Raw genomic sequence first — 15,759 nt, 5'->3', positions numbered from 1 at the left:
CGAGTATACTACAGTCCTGTAGAGGATCAATGGAATGGTAAATAATTGTATAATAACTCAAAATAAATGAAATGCAAAAAATTTTTAAAATGTCGGGCATCGGAAATGCACAAGCCGAGTTGCGCAAGGAATGGGCATAGAGGGAACCGGCAGAAAAGTTTTCAAGAATTATCAAGCAGGGAGCAAAATTTTGCGTACATAAATTTCAGCCGACTTAAATCCTTTGTGACCTTGACCTTTAACCCTTGACCAAAATCAATAGGCTTCTTTGTCTCATCAAGGGTGATAATCCATCTAAGTTTAATTGAGATCCTATAATTTGTTAAAAAATTATAGTGCAGAAAACAAAATTTTCTCCAAATTTCAGTCTATTTATAGCCACTGTGACTTTGACCTTGTGACCCCGGAATCGATAGGCTTTTTGTCTTACTTAATCGATCTAAGTTTGATTGAGATCCTATAATTCGTTCAAGAGCTATGGTGCGGAAAACAAAATTTTCTCCAAATTTCAGTCTATTTATAGCCAGTGACCTTGACCTTTGACCTAGTGACCCCAGAATCGATAGGCTTCCTCATCTTACTGAGAGTGACAATCCATCTAAGTTTGAATGAGATCCTATAATTTGCTCAAGAGCTATGGTGCGGAAATGAAATGTTGATGCGTGCCCGCCTGCCCGCCCAAAGGCACTTCATCAGATCATAAGCCGAGTTCGACTTCATGGCAACTCCGCTAAAAATGAAACACTAGTCAAATAATGTTATTTATTGCCAAGGTATTTGGGATATTATACTGTGGCTCAAATAGGGGGTGAATGAACCTGACAGTATGGAAAGCATATAGTGGAATCAGACTTGTGATGCTGGAAATCTATAGTGATTAATAAACTATACATGTACAAGATCCATAACTTTTTTTTTTCAGTTTGTGAAGGAGAATCCTCATGTCTCTTTCATCTGTAGACAAATAAACAATGCGTTTTGACCAGAGCAATTTCCAATCCTTTTTGCAGCATAAATTCAACATTGTGGCAACTGGGTTAAACTTTGATAGTGAAGTAATACATGGCAGCACCTTATCCTATGCTCTTAAAATTTCTGTTTGACACACACTCATGACATCCACTCAAACATTACAGAGTGCAGCAAAATCCCATTGTAATAGGGGATTCAAAATGGATAACTGGTACAAAATATGGTACATACTATTCAAAAAGGATAATGAATTTGACATATTGATGTCTTGGAAAAGGAATTTCTGACATCGGGGCTCTAAGCGTTTTCAAACATTGTCATTTGATAAAAGTGTTCTACATTTTTAAAAATAGAGATTAATATGTCTTTACATACATAGGTGAGAAAGTTTCCATTATTCCTAGCCGAGACATACCATGTATGCGCAAAAAATTCATAAACAAATATCACACTACTCACGTAGAAAATGTGGACCTTACCGTCAGATCATCAAGCGCAGCGAAACACGCCATTTCGAGATTATAGTCGACGAAAGCTCGGTAACAGTAATGAATAAGGTACACTCATTTTGTATCTATTTTGTGACTTTCTTTATTAAAAGGAACAGTTCTCTAATGTGTAACGTGCAATTACTACGTAATTCAATAACTTGAAGCATGAAGCAGTTTCACTTTGCCACCGGATATAAAAAAATTTATTTCGTATTCCGATCCCAATCGAAAGTTGTTGACTGGGAATGACGTGTTTTAATTCAATCTACATGTAACATCAAGCATTTTTTATATCTCATTAAAAAAAAACAACCCAAATATATACACATACACAATGTTGTAGAGTTATTTCTTGTAAATTTTCTGAGGTTTCGCACCATATTCGATATTTCGCGCCACGGTGTCAATAGGGCTTTGTGTGCAGTTGTCGTTCGTTTCCCTATCAATGTTTATAGGTGACGCTGTGCTACAAACGACAATTTTCAACCTTCTCTTTTATTTTTCTATGTCTATCAGTATCAATTTGATCGAAATCTTGTATTCAAATTGATTTGAATACAATATCATTGCATTTATTTACATGTCAATTATCAAAATTAGATTAATTCAGAAAAGTTACATGGATTATTTAATGGCGGATGTTTATAAAAGTTTATGTTGATTTACCTAGGAGTAAATCAGCTGACACAGAACCCCCGCTGACGACCACTATACAAATCAATACAAATTACTGCGCAGAAAAGTGCGTGATGACCCAGGGAGATTGAACATAGTTCAACTCCCAAAAACCGGTAGATTTACCAATAACTCTATCCAAAGATTGTGCTATGCCATTGATGATGTGTAACCGGAAGGGAGAAAATGTAACGGACCCGACCGGGATTCGAACCCTTAACCTCACTTAACCCCTCTCTCTCTCTCTCTCTCTCTCTCTCTCTCTCTCTCTCTCTCTCTCTCTCTCTCTCTCTCTCTCTCTCTCTCTCTCTCTCTCTCTCAAAATGAAAGGGGTACAATTCCTGTAATCTCCCTCTCTAATACTTAGTAATATTTATGTGATATACGGTTAAGACGATTGTTGTTTGTCGATTCTGCCGTTAATTTACAAAGTTATATGAATGTTCAGGCTATCAATGTCGACAGATGTGTATCAAAACCATATTCAGTACAGATTTTGTACCATTTTTATGTACAGATTTGTCACTCAAAATCACGCTTTTTAAAGCCATTGTAGATCTACAGATTTGCGGTTGAAAAATCATCACATGTATGATGATGCCATGTATAAATATTGTCTAGTACACAATTTAGTAAATCACATTCAAAGACTGTCATTATATGACTGTCCCACAGGCAATTGCATCGCTTGGGGTCGAATTTACTATATAAAGAGTAAATTCGACCCCAAGCGATGCAATTGCCTGTGGACTGTACCATATACCTTTAAACCTTGGCCTACTTTTTGTATAAGGATTATGTAGCCAGAGTATTGTTACACTTTTTTCTTTTTACTGCCTATGTCCTCTATTCTAACTTGTGAGTGCATGCTTGTTGTATGATTAGTGTTTTATTTATAAAATACCCCATATCCACTGGTTAGCTTGGAATGTAGGGGTTTGTAAAATTCTGACCCAATAAATGCCAGTTAACAACTTTTAACCCCCCCCCCCCAAATAAAAACAAAAACCAAAAAAATGTCGACAGAGAAAATCTTCATGTGTACTTGATCTATGAACTTATTCTACCTCTGATAAAAATCTTGGAATTTCATTAGTTGAAACCATTACTACATGCGTATAACGATGTTATGTCTCTTACTAATCTAATATTATCAATATGTGAAAAAGAAGAAATACTTCTAGTTAAACATAATGATTTATTTAACATCGTTTTTTAAGAAGTTTTTTTTTTATTGTGTGAACCAATTTGGACATAAAGATTTTTCCCGAGAAGTATGAAGTAATTCTGTTTGCCGGTTTTAATATTATCTATAAAACATATCAGTCCTGGACCATCGGGAGTTGGCAGTACTAGATATCGGCCAAAGCTACATGGATCTGATGTGCTTGAAGTTGAATTGCACAGTGCACATGGAGTTTGCATACTATGCTGATGTAGCATTGAGCTAAGAAAAGATTTATGCTTTTACTGTGCATCAGCTGATGCTGGTTTCAAAGGACCAAAATTCATACAGAAACTGTGGGGCTCTCCCAGTCCGTGCTGATTGTCTTGTCAAAGGGCTAGAAGATTTTCAAAGAGTAATCCTCTGGAATATACTGATGAAATTATTGATAGGAATTGTAATCTTTTTCACCTTTCACCTTTTATTCGGCTTGATTGTTTCAGAATTAAAACCAAAACAAAAATATCTGTCCGAAAACATAAATCTGTTTACTGTTTTATATTGTTTATACTTTTATTATAATTTTTTTTAAATTCAACTTCAATGAAAAAAAAAAATTAAATTCCCTCCCTCCTTCCTGGGTCTGAAACCCCCCAGGCGGCAATTCCAAACAAACTTTTTTGTTTTAAGGATGACCTAGGAAATGTCCAGAACACAATCCACTCTTTTGTGAAGCTCAGACAGTACACCCATTCATTGTTCACCCCGAGTGCGTACAGTCACATCCACGACCAAATGTTATCGATTTTATGTGATTTTAACACCATTATTCACAACAATGCTTGCAGACTCTGAATAAATACAGGTATACTTGAATATGATCCTTTATGTTTGCAATGCTGGAACAGTTTCATAGAATGGAATCAACAGGTTTTTTTTTTTTTTTGCATTGTAAATATTTTAAACTAGGTTATTATTTTGGACCCGGAAGAAGCTATACATATTGAATTGTGTTAATGTTTTAAATCGATCAGTGGTGTTTGTCGCCTCGTATTAAAAAGAACGCAATCAGTCGGTTCTGCTTACAAATCTTAAATATATATCGCTAACTTTTCAATTGATATCAGAAGAAAATCACGATTGTATTGTTTCACAAATTATCAGGAAAATAATGCTGAGTCACGCAGGTTGTATCAAAATAAAATAAAAAAACCCAACGTTGATGTAGATAATACTATGCGCTCCTAATATTACTAGCAGAAGTGCGTCAAGATAAAAGTGCTGATTACAAATAATGTTACATATTACATTGAGAGGCAATGTATTTTCAGCACATGAATACATGCAGCATGTAGTAAGGGTTTTTTTTTTATTCAATGCATTATGACGTCATAACAGCTGATTAAATGTTATCGATCACGAAAATGATTTTTGATAATCGCGGCTGATCTCCCTTGCTGATGACGTCAAAAAGACTCACTGTGATGTAAAAAAAAACAAAAAAAAACAAGAGGTACTGTGAGCAATGCTCACTAAGAATACCCCCCGCTTACCCCAATCTCCCAAAGGGTGTTGGTAATAGGTATAAACTACCTCTTTTCTGAGTGTAAAAAACAAATGGCATGACAAACCGAACCATATTGCCACTTCGATGTCCAGTGCGCATGACCTTTGACCTTTTGACCCCAAAATCGATAGGGAACATCTTCATCCTATAGGTAGTCCATATATATGATATGGTGACTGTAGGTGGAAAGGATAACGCTTTAGAGCCCGGAAACCATATTGCTACTTCAATGCCCAGTGCGCATGACCTTTGACCCCCAAATCAATAGGGAACATCTTCATCCCATGGGTAGTCCATATGTATGATATGGTGACTATAGGTGGTAAGGATAACGCTTTAGAGTCCGGAAACCATATTGCTACTTCGATGTCCAGTGTGCTTGACCTTTGACCTTTTGACCCCAAAATCGATAGGGAACATCTTCATCCCATGGGTAGTCCATATATATGATATGGTGACGGTAGATGGAAAGGATAATGCTTTAGAGCCCGGAAACCATTGCGTCTACAGACGGACGGACGGACGGACGGGCAGACAGACGGACAACCCGATTCCAGTATACCCCCCCCCCCCCACAACTTGTTGCGGGGGGTATAAAAAAAACTAGGCCTTATAACATGGTAAAACTAAGTATTTTAAAACTGTATAGCTCTGAAAAATGCCACACTGGGCACAGTGTGCTGCATTTAATTGTAGTAAATGTGTTAAGTTATTGAAGAGGGTGCATATACACCTCTTCCCAAGGGATACCAGGTTTAGAAGAACAAAATATATATGGGTATATACAAAATCTCCAACGTATGGAGCGCCAAATTAACATAAACTCAAATAATTGAAGATATCTTCAATTATTTGAAGATATCATCAATTCATTTGATGCGCGCAACAATTTAATTAAAGATCTCTTCAAATAATTAATGATATCTTCAATTCTGAATTATTGCGCGCATTAAATGAATTGATGATAGCATTAATTCTTCAGCTAAATTGATGCGCGCTTTAATTGAATTAATGATCTCCTCAAATGAATTAATGATATCAACAATTGAATTCATGCGCGCTACAATTCAATTAAAGAGAGCAATAATTGATATAATGCGCGCATTAAATCAATTGATTAGAACAATAATTGAATTGATGCGCGCATTAATTCATTTGATGAGAGCAATAATGGATTTAATGCGCGCATTAATTCAATTATTGCTCTCTTCAATTGAATTAATGATATCTTTAATTCATTTGAAGAGAGCAATAATTCTTTTAGAGAGAGCAACTAAATAATTAAAGATATCTTCAATTCAACATATCCACAATTGAATTAATGATCTCTTTAATTGAATTGTTGCTCTCTTTAAAAGAATCCGCGCATTAATTCCTTATACAAAAGCATTGTAAATAATTAAAGATATCTTCAATTGAATTAAAGAGATCATCAAATTATTAAAACCGAGCTCTAAATCAATTATTGCGAGCAATATTTCTACGAAATTAATGCTCTCATCAATTGAATTGAAGAGAGCAATAATTCAATTAATGCGCGCATCAAATCTATTATTGCTCTCATTAATTCAATTGATGCTCTCATCAATTGAATTGAAGAGAGCAATAATTCAATTAATGCGCGCATTATATCAATTATCGCTCTCATTAATTCAATTGATGCACGCATTAATTCAATTGATGAGAGCATAATTGAATTAATGCGCGCATCAAATTTATTATTGCTCTCATTAATTCAATTGATGCTCTCATCAATTGAATTGAAGAGGGCAATAATTCAATTAATGCGCGCATTATATCAATTATTGCTCTCATTAATTCAATTGATGCACGCATTAATTCAATTCATGAGAGCAATAATTGAATTGAAGCGCACATTAATTCATTTGATGAGAGCAATAATTGATTTAATGCGTGCATTAATTCAATTAAAGATAGCAATAATTGAATTGATGATATCTTCAAATAATTGAAGATATCTTCAATTATTTGGATTTATGTTAATTTGGCGCTCCATACCGACGCGATGGATTTGTTGCCATGAACACTGCACTTCAGTACATCCGTCGGTAGCCAAACAATGTGGACACAAATAGATCAATTTCAAATCAGATGCTGTGTCATTATTTTTTTTATTTTCCAAAGACTGAGACAAATCAAAATATGAATTAAAGTCAACCGCTTATATACGTAGTTAAAGCGAAGACACTGGAAGTATGTATTACTATTTTTAAATTAAACAAAGGTTGGTTATCATTGTAATCACAAAGTATGTATTACTATTTTTAAATTAAACAAAGGTTGGTTATCATTGTAATCACAAAAAAACATTTCATCAATGAACGTGAACTTTGAATAAATCTACTCAAAATTATATTCTATTTTCATATCTTATCTACATTACAAACTCTATCAGTCAACGATATTCGTATACTTTCATGTTTATTAGGCCTAGGCCTATACATGTAATATACTTATATCAGTACTGATATTACTAAACATGCTTATCAAAAAAAAATAATATTATTTTTTCTTTATTAAAATAATATTTGAACAGCGGGGATGTAAAGTGAGAAAGTAAATACCTGCTATAGAATTATAAACGTAAGCAATTTTTATATATAACTATAGAACCCCATCCCCATTAAACAACGAGTTGTGAATTTTATACTTAAATTTGGGGCACACGAGGAAACACTAGCTGATTATGAAGAACCGTGCGCCAGTACAACAGATGACATCCATGATACATTTACCACATTTAGGGTACTCTACACTTACAAGAACATTTTAAATAGCGCTATTTCAATATTGTTGTACATATATTCGTATCCCGTGGGGATTCGGGTTAGAATAGGTCTTGAGCAGTACCCCTTTGCTTGTCGAAAGAGGCCGTCCTTCGGATGAGACCGCAAAAACCGAGGTCCCGTGTCACAGCAGGTGTGGAACGATATTAAAGATCCCTCCCTGCTCAATGGCCATAAGCGCTAAGCATAGGCTTAAATTCTGCAGCCCTTCACCGGCAGTGGTGACATCTCCATATGAGTGAAATATTCTCAAGAGGGGCGTAAAACAATATTTAATCAATCAAGCAATCTTATAAAAAGGAAAATGGGATTGCCATACAGATTTTAGACTATTTTTATTACGATAATTCATAAATAAAATGTACACAAGTTCATACGACTAGTACTTATCTTTTTAAAATTATAGTTAAACTTCAGTATCTGATGGCATGGGGTCTTGAAATCCACAGGTATCTGCATGATGTATGGACAGTACTCCCCCCCCCCCCCCCCCCCCATTCTGATTTTTTTTTGCGGCGATAATTTCTCCAAAATATGTGGATTCTTTGTCTAACCCATACCAAATTCGATTTATGTAATCGTTTGACTTTCCCACTTTTTGTAAGATTTAGAGATTGGCCTTCTACCGGCTTTATTGTTACCGGACTAGAAGGCCAATCTCTAAAGCTTACAAAAAGTGGGAAAGGATTACATAAATCGAAATTTGCATGGGATAGACAAGGAATCAATACATTTTGGAGGAGAAATTATCCCGGAAAAAAAACTCAGAAAAGGAGGGGGTAGTAGGCCTAGTGGCCATACTTCAGGTGCCCGTGTAGTGTTGACTTCTTCAATATCATCCTCTGTTGAAGAACGTTATTCGCTTGCCGTGCATCATTCCTGACTGGTTTAAACTGATATTGTTGAACCACAAAATCGGGCAGTTCGTCAGAAAACAGAAATTAGTCCATATCCGTTAAATGCAGTGAGATATTTCGTTGAACAAAACGGTAGGCCAACACTATTTTCATTGCGTTGTTTACAACGATGAGTCGTTGTGACGTCAAAAACACACAGAATCAAGAACGATAAGCGGGTAACAAATTAATTCTATGCTTTATTTCTTATCAATCCAAAGCCAATAATTTTTTTTATTAAACGCTATTTGACCTTCATTCATACCCATCTTTATGTTTTTAAAGTAAAATACCATTGTTAGAAATCGTTTTATATTACCTTTATGGACAAGATAAAGTAGTGCTGATTACACTATCTAGAGACCTGGTAAATATGAATCAAATGATGAGAGGAAGGAATATATCGTTTTTCAAGGTCATACAATGTGCGTCAAAGGTCAAACTTGCAATATAATTAAACTTAGAGATCCGCTCTCATATTCGCATACATCTAATCTTAATTAAATGGTAAAACTTGTATATACAAAACAAGATAATAGGAGCACTAATTGGTTAGGATAATCAAACTTAATAAACACATTTAGCCACCACAGACAGGTTCTATCGTGGTATATTGTGCACTGTTTCTGTGCGTGTGTGTCTGTCTGTTCATACACATAATCATTATCATCAGTATGTGGAGAGGTTAGACAGATACAATAAGGCAATAATAACCAAACCTGACCACCAGTATATGACTCTCGTTCTTCATAGTAAAAGGAAAACGATATAATTTTGTAAAAGCCAAAGTTCATGGTCATACTTAATACGATTGATTGATGGAATATTATCTAACGTCCTTCTTCAGATCGTTCACTCATATGGAGACGTCACCATTACCGGTGAAGGGCTGCAAAATTTAGGCCTATGCTTGGCGCTTACGGCCTTTGAGCAGGGAGGAATCTTTATCGTGCCACACCTGCTGTTACACAGGACCTCGGTTTTTGCGGTCTCATCCGAAGGATCGCCCCATTTAGTCGCCTCTTTAATACGACAAGCAATGGGTACTGAGGACCTATTCTAATTCGGATCCCCATGGGATTATTTATAGGAATAATGGTACTAATAAGGCAAGGGTCATCAAACTTTAATTGGTGCACATGCCCCTAGTGGTCTTGATGCCAAGAACATTCCAAAAAGTAATAACTCCGCTACTCAGTTTATACTTTATCAAAGAAATCTTCCTTCTGTTAGATATTTACCGATGTCATCCCAGAACTAACATTTTATTATTTTTCTCCGAATTAGAGAAAGTGTTGAGAGATACCGGACAACATCGACTTCTTCTTCATTCATATCTCACTGAGTTTTTCAACGAACACAGAAGGAATATACATAGCTAAAAACATAAACAAACATCTCCAAGACCTCACATATGGCGTTCTTTTATCGTGAGGGAGACATAACTCTATTTTCCATCAAATCGTAGTCGTCAGTTTTTGGTGAATATCTTGGCTATTTTGTCTTTATATGTTTACGTGATGGTGGTTTGATTTCTTTATTCAGTTTATTAGTCTATTCTACGATGGTATTTCTACGAAAATAAGGATCGCGACATAGAGAGGTGTTGTTTTCTTCTCAGAATATGAACTTCTTCCTTGTTCACTGGGGCCTCTGCCGTAAAAGGCAAAGATAACGAACAGCGACCAACCCCACAACTCCCATAAGCAATACAAAATAGATAGTTAGGCAAACACGGACCTCTGGACACACCAGAGGTGGAATCGGGTGCCCGGGAAGAGCAAGCATCCCCTGTCAAACAGTCACACCCGCTGTGAGCCCTACATCTTGATCGGGTAAACGGAGCTATCCGAGTATGACCTCGGAAACTCGAGAAATATAATCTATTTGTACACTACCTGGGAGATCCTTCATCTATATATTTAAAAAATTCATATCTCTTGATAATCTCGCGATAACCTGTTTTCATTGAACATATAAATCTTTACACCTGTAGAATTTTTTTAATGTTCAGTTAGATATGGAATTTTTCTTCTTAATATACAATCCTTTGAAACTTGACTATAATCCGTAATCTCGGTCTAAGATGGACATTATAAGCCTTATAGAGTCATATGGTTTTAAGTTTTACGGGAATATTAATGTACAGGAAACTAGAAAAAAGCAGCTTGTGTATGGGATTTTTCCAAACAATGGCTGTGGCATGGGGCCACAATAGGGGTGTGAAAGTTTTACAAGGATTGTATAGAAAAAAGGAGGATAATGCTCTAGAATGTCAAATGAGTGTGCAGACAACTTGTGTTGTGTATAAATATAATTTGTGTCATCAACCATCAATATCCATATGTTTATCCCCACTACAGTCTTCCGCATCTGCTTCATACTCAAAATATTTTATTGATCACATATGTTAACGGTAAACTAACAACTCAACTTTACAACAACTGGAGGACCTTCGCTTCTCCATGATTAACTTTCATATTTATGTAGTAATATTCCATTATCGCCTGCATATGATGTTTATGTTTCACAACTGATTAGATACACAAGAGCTTGTTCTCTGTATGATCAGTTTGTAAATCGAAGCAGCCTACTGACAAAACAAGTTGATGTTACAGGGGTTTCAACCGTCTCGTTAGAAGTCAGCATTTCGCAAATGTTATGGTCGTTATAATAATCTAGTTCGCCACTACAGCCTTTCATAGGATAAAATGCTGTCTGACGTGCTTCACACCAATTGTTAGGCTGTTCTTTACATACTGATTTTGACTACGGATGTGTTTTGTTTACCAGGGATCCGTGTTTGCCTACTCTCAATTTTGTATTCTTTATAGGAATTATGAGATTTATCATTGTTCATTATCTTCATCGTTTTATTAATCTTATAGTGAGAAATCAATCATCATACTTAGACTAAGAGCAATAAGAAGCTTGTGTTTTGATATTTTTCATGTGTATATTTAGGTCACTTATAGTTTTCCAAACTTACGAGCCTTATTTGTTAATGAGGTGATCCATGCAAGCAAGCGTTGCGGCCCATGTGCCTCTTTTATCTACTAAATGCACTTACAACTGTGAAAACTACCAGCAAGAGTGTGTACTATAATAGTACTTCTGTATCTAATGACCGTGACCTTGAAGACTGTTTCTCCTCCGATTCAAGGTACAAAAGCACTGTCTACTTACAGTGCAATAAACAGGTCGGGAAGAAGACACCCTACTGACAATCCTATTTCATTTCTCTATAATCACCCAGATAAAGAGATTTCTTATACCGACATCCATTCATACATGTACATTATGTAAATATTGATAAAACGCGTTATGTAATATTGAACAAATTTAAAACTGTTATGTATCATATTGCATATGTATTTTAAAGTGCCATTTTCTTCTTCTTCACAGATTGTAGACTACATGTTAAAGGTCTTCACCGATCCATAGAAATTTACACTGCACTTTAAAGGGACTGATTCACGAGTTTCTCCATATTTTGTTTTCACTTTTAATGTTCAAAATATACTGTCAAATGTATTCAAATAATGAAGCTCATTGTACAGAGTTTATTATTTGTAGATTGGGGTGTGTAATTAATTACGAAGTTTTCAAAAATATATGGATTCGGTCTAAGTGTGTTATGTATACCACATTTTAGGTAGCATATATATGTCATTTAAAAGTTAAATTTGATTAAATTACAAGATTAACTTTCACTGGTAGTTTGTAAATATAGAAAAAACTCGAGTCTTTGTTTACATAACATTAAATAGTGCTCTTATCCTTGCATTCAGGAGTGCCAAATTTTGGTTGTCAATACTCAATGCAGATGGTAAATTATACATTTATGGTAAACAAAATTGATGTTATGAAAATTGCTTCTATTGTTGAATGTTTTGATGTTAGAGGATCTAGATGTGAAACTAATGATTTCATCACAGAGAATGAAACTGCACGTTTGATAACACTCCTATAGCAGTCAGAATATACACACTCATATGAACTAAATATATTTTAACAAAGAGCAAAAAATACGTAGAAATAATGTATTTCACATTATCATTGGATATCATAAAACTTTTCACAATTTCTATGGTTACTCAATAATGAAGGCACAATATGTGTTGAACTCTGTAGGCAGATTTATCAAAGGAAAACTATATTAATGCTTTATTTTGGCTCTCTCTCTCTCTCTCTCTCTCTCTCTCTCTCTCTCTCTCTCTCTCTCTCTCTCTCTCTCTATATATATATAGGAAGTCGTTGTGACCGAGTGGACTTACGCACTGGTTTGACAATCTTGCTAGGCGGTGGGTGCCGTACATCGCTGGTTCGACCCCGGGCTGGGGCGAAAATTTTCAGTACCTAGTTGTGATTATTTAGTGCTTTATATATATATATAGAGAGAGAGAGAGAGAGAGGGGAGAGAGAGAGAGAGAGAGGAGAGAGAGAGAGAGAGATCCGTGACTTAGAAGTATAGAAGTCATGACTGTATTGAAGTCGAATAAAATAAAGAAAATGTAGTTGGGACTTCCAGCCCACTTACATCAACCTTTGTAGTTATTTTTAGTGCTAGTATGCATTTTTATTTCATTTAGTTTTCTTTCTCTGTAAATATTCTGCAATACTTCTTCGTGTCGTTGGTTAGATGACATTTTGAAATGAAGACACTTTATTTACTCAAAATTACAACGCCATGTTTGGTTATTCGTGGGTTTGTTCTTTAGACTCAGGGTCGTAGCAGTGAGGGTTCTTTAACGTGCCAAAGCCTGTCGCGACACGGGACCTTCGTTTTTAAGGTCATATCCGAAAGACCAGTGATTCTCACTTTGTTTGTAGTGGGTGCAATAACTACCAATGTTTACGTCTCAGATTTGATGTGACCGTGACACGCGACACGCGTGGGGGCTCGTTCTAAAGACATCCTTGTCACTAAGTGAACGCTGTATACCACTGCGGTCTATACTAATAGTCATGTGCTCATTGCATCATAACTAGTATGTGCATGTATATTTGAATACGTTTTATCTAGTTATGTTTTATACATTCTTTCACTTGTAAACTTTTTGTATTCTCTATAACATGATCATGTTGCCTTCAAATGTCCCTGCATGGCCTGATTCTAAATCATCATCAACAGCTGTGGTGAAGTCCTGTACTTGACAGTGACTAAGGCTGTAACAGTTCTCTATCGTACCAACGCCTGCCGCAGTGATTAAGGCCGTAACAGTGAGGGTTCTCTATCGTACTAACGCCTGCCGCAGTGACTAAGGCCGTGACAGTGAGGGTTCTTTACCGTACTAACGCCTGCCGCAGGGACTAGGGCCGTAACATTGAGGGTTCTCTATATTACTAACGCCTGCCGCAGTGACTAAGGCCGTGACAGTGAGGGTTCTTTATCGTACTAACGCCTGCCGCTGTGACTAGGGCCGTAACAGTGAGGGTTCTCTATAGTACTAACGCCTGCCGCAGTGACTAAGGCCGTAACAGTGAGGGTTCTCTATCGTACTAACGCCTGCCGCAGTGACTAAGGCCGTAACAGTGAGGGTTCTCTATCGTACTAACGCCTGCCGCAGTGACTAAGACCGTAACAGTGAGGGTTCTCTATCGTACTAACGCCTGCCGCTGTGACCAGGGCCATGACAGTGAGGGTTCTCTATCGTACTAACGCCTGCCGCAGTGACTAAGGCCGTAACAGTGAGGGTTCTCTATCGTACTAACGCCTGCCGCAGTGACTAAGGCCGTAACAGTGAGGGTTCTCTATCGTACTAACGCCTGCCGCAGTGACTAAGGCCGTAACAGTGAGGGTTCTCTATCGTACTAACGCCTGCCGCTGTGACTAGGGCCGTGACAGTGAGGGTTCTCTATCGTACTAACGCCTGCCGCTGTGACTAGGGCCGTGACAGTGAGGGTTCTCTATCGTACTAACGCCTGCCGCGTCACGGAATCTTGATGACCTGCCGTGACTCTCAATATTACACAACAAAATACTTATAAGTATAAGAAAGAATATCAGTACTGCATGAATGATTGGTGACGATATACAAAAGTGCATAGTTAAAAACGAACTTGACAAACTGGGTGTCTCCTTCTCATGATATCGCCTGGGCAAATACTTTTTTTTTTATCATTGATCTTCATTTTGGTTAAATGACCCTGGTTCAATGTCACTATTCGATGTTTCTTATACATCAGTCTGATTAAAACCAGCCCCCCTTCTCCTATCGTCGTCAGTCTGATTAAAACCAGCCAGGGGGACTGCTTATACATACGCCAAATATGAACTTACAGCCTCTCTCTATTCTTTAAGAAACATTGATCTTTTTACTGGTAATCTGCCTATACATAACATCATCATATTAAAGCAAGTCCATGCCTAGTCAGATTACATAGTTACACTGCCTAAAGAAATGATTTTGACTCTACACGTGACCTTGACATAATAAACACTGCATTGTTATATAAACAAACTTTTTACAAAGTAAAGTTTCAATATTCTCCATTTCAAAGTTGAAAGTTAGGACAACAATTTCTAACTTTTCCCATTAGTAACCTTGACTAAATGACCTTCACTTTGACCATGGATAAATTGTCCTGCCGTACGTAATTATTAATGCCTGGTAATGACCCAATGTCTCTCCATGACAAAGTTATGACCTGAACAAATTGTTATACATTTCAATTTTTGAACATCATAGGAAATTTCCAATTTCCTTATTTTAGAACTTTATGAAAATCTTCCCAATGATACTTAAGGGGGGGGGGGGGGGGGGGGGGGGGGGGGGGATGCATAGTTTGATATATAATTTTTGGCTTAGTTTGGTTGTAATAGTTCCTTTTAAACAATACATGACTTGAAAATTCCCTATGATGTTCAACAGTTGAAATATATTTCCCCATCCTATATATCTCTATCAATAAAAGTTTGTAACAAGTGTCTTTATCGTGTGCCATGGAAAGTGCTAGTAGACGGACGGACATGATTACTATACGTCACCAGCCAAAGGGCATGATGCATAACAATACTCTTTTAACTACTGTAACGTTTCTGGGTTCGAAGATTCGGTTGCTCTGTCTGAGCAATTTGAGGAATAATGAAATAAATGATAAAGCTCTCAATCAAGTATTTTAATTAAAAATATGTACAAATATCCTATTCAGTCCTGGAGCGCGTGCGCTTCCTAACTAGGTG

The sequence above is a fragment of the Ostrea edulis genome, chromosome 5 (genome assembly GCF_947568905.1).
Source record: "Ostrea edulis chromosome 5, xbOstEdul1.1, whole genome shotgun sequence".
Taxonomy (NCBI): domain Eukaryota; kingdom Metazoa; phylum Mollusca; class Bivalvia; order Ostreida; family Ostreidae; genus Ostrea; species Ostrea edulis.
Note: the sequence above shows the minus strand (reverse complement) of the source record.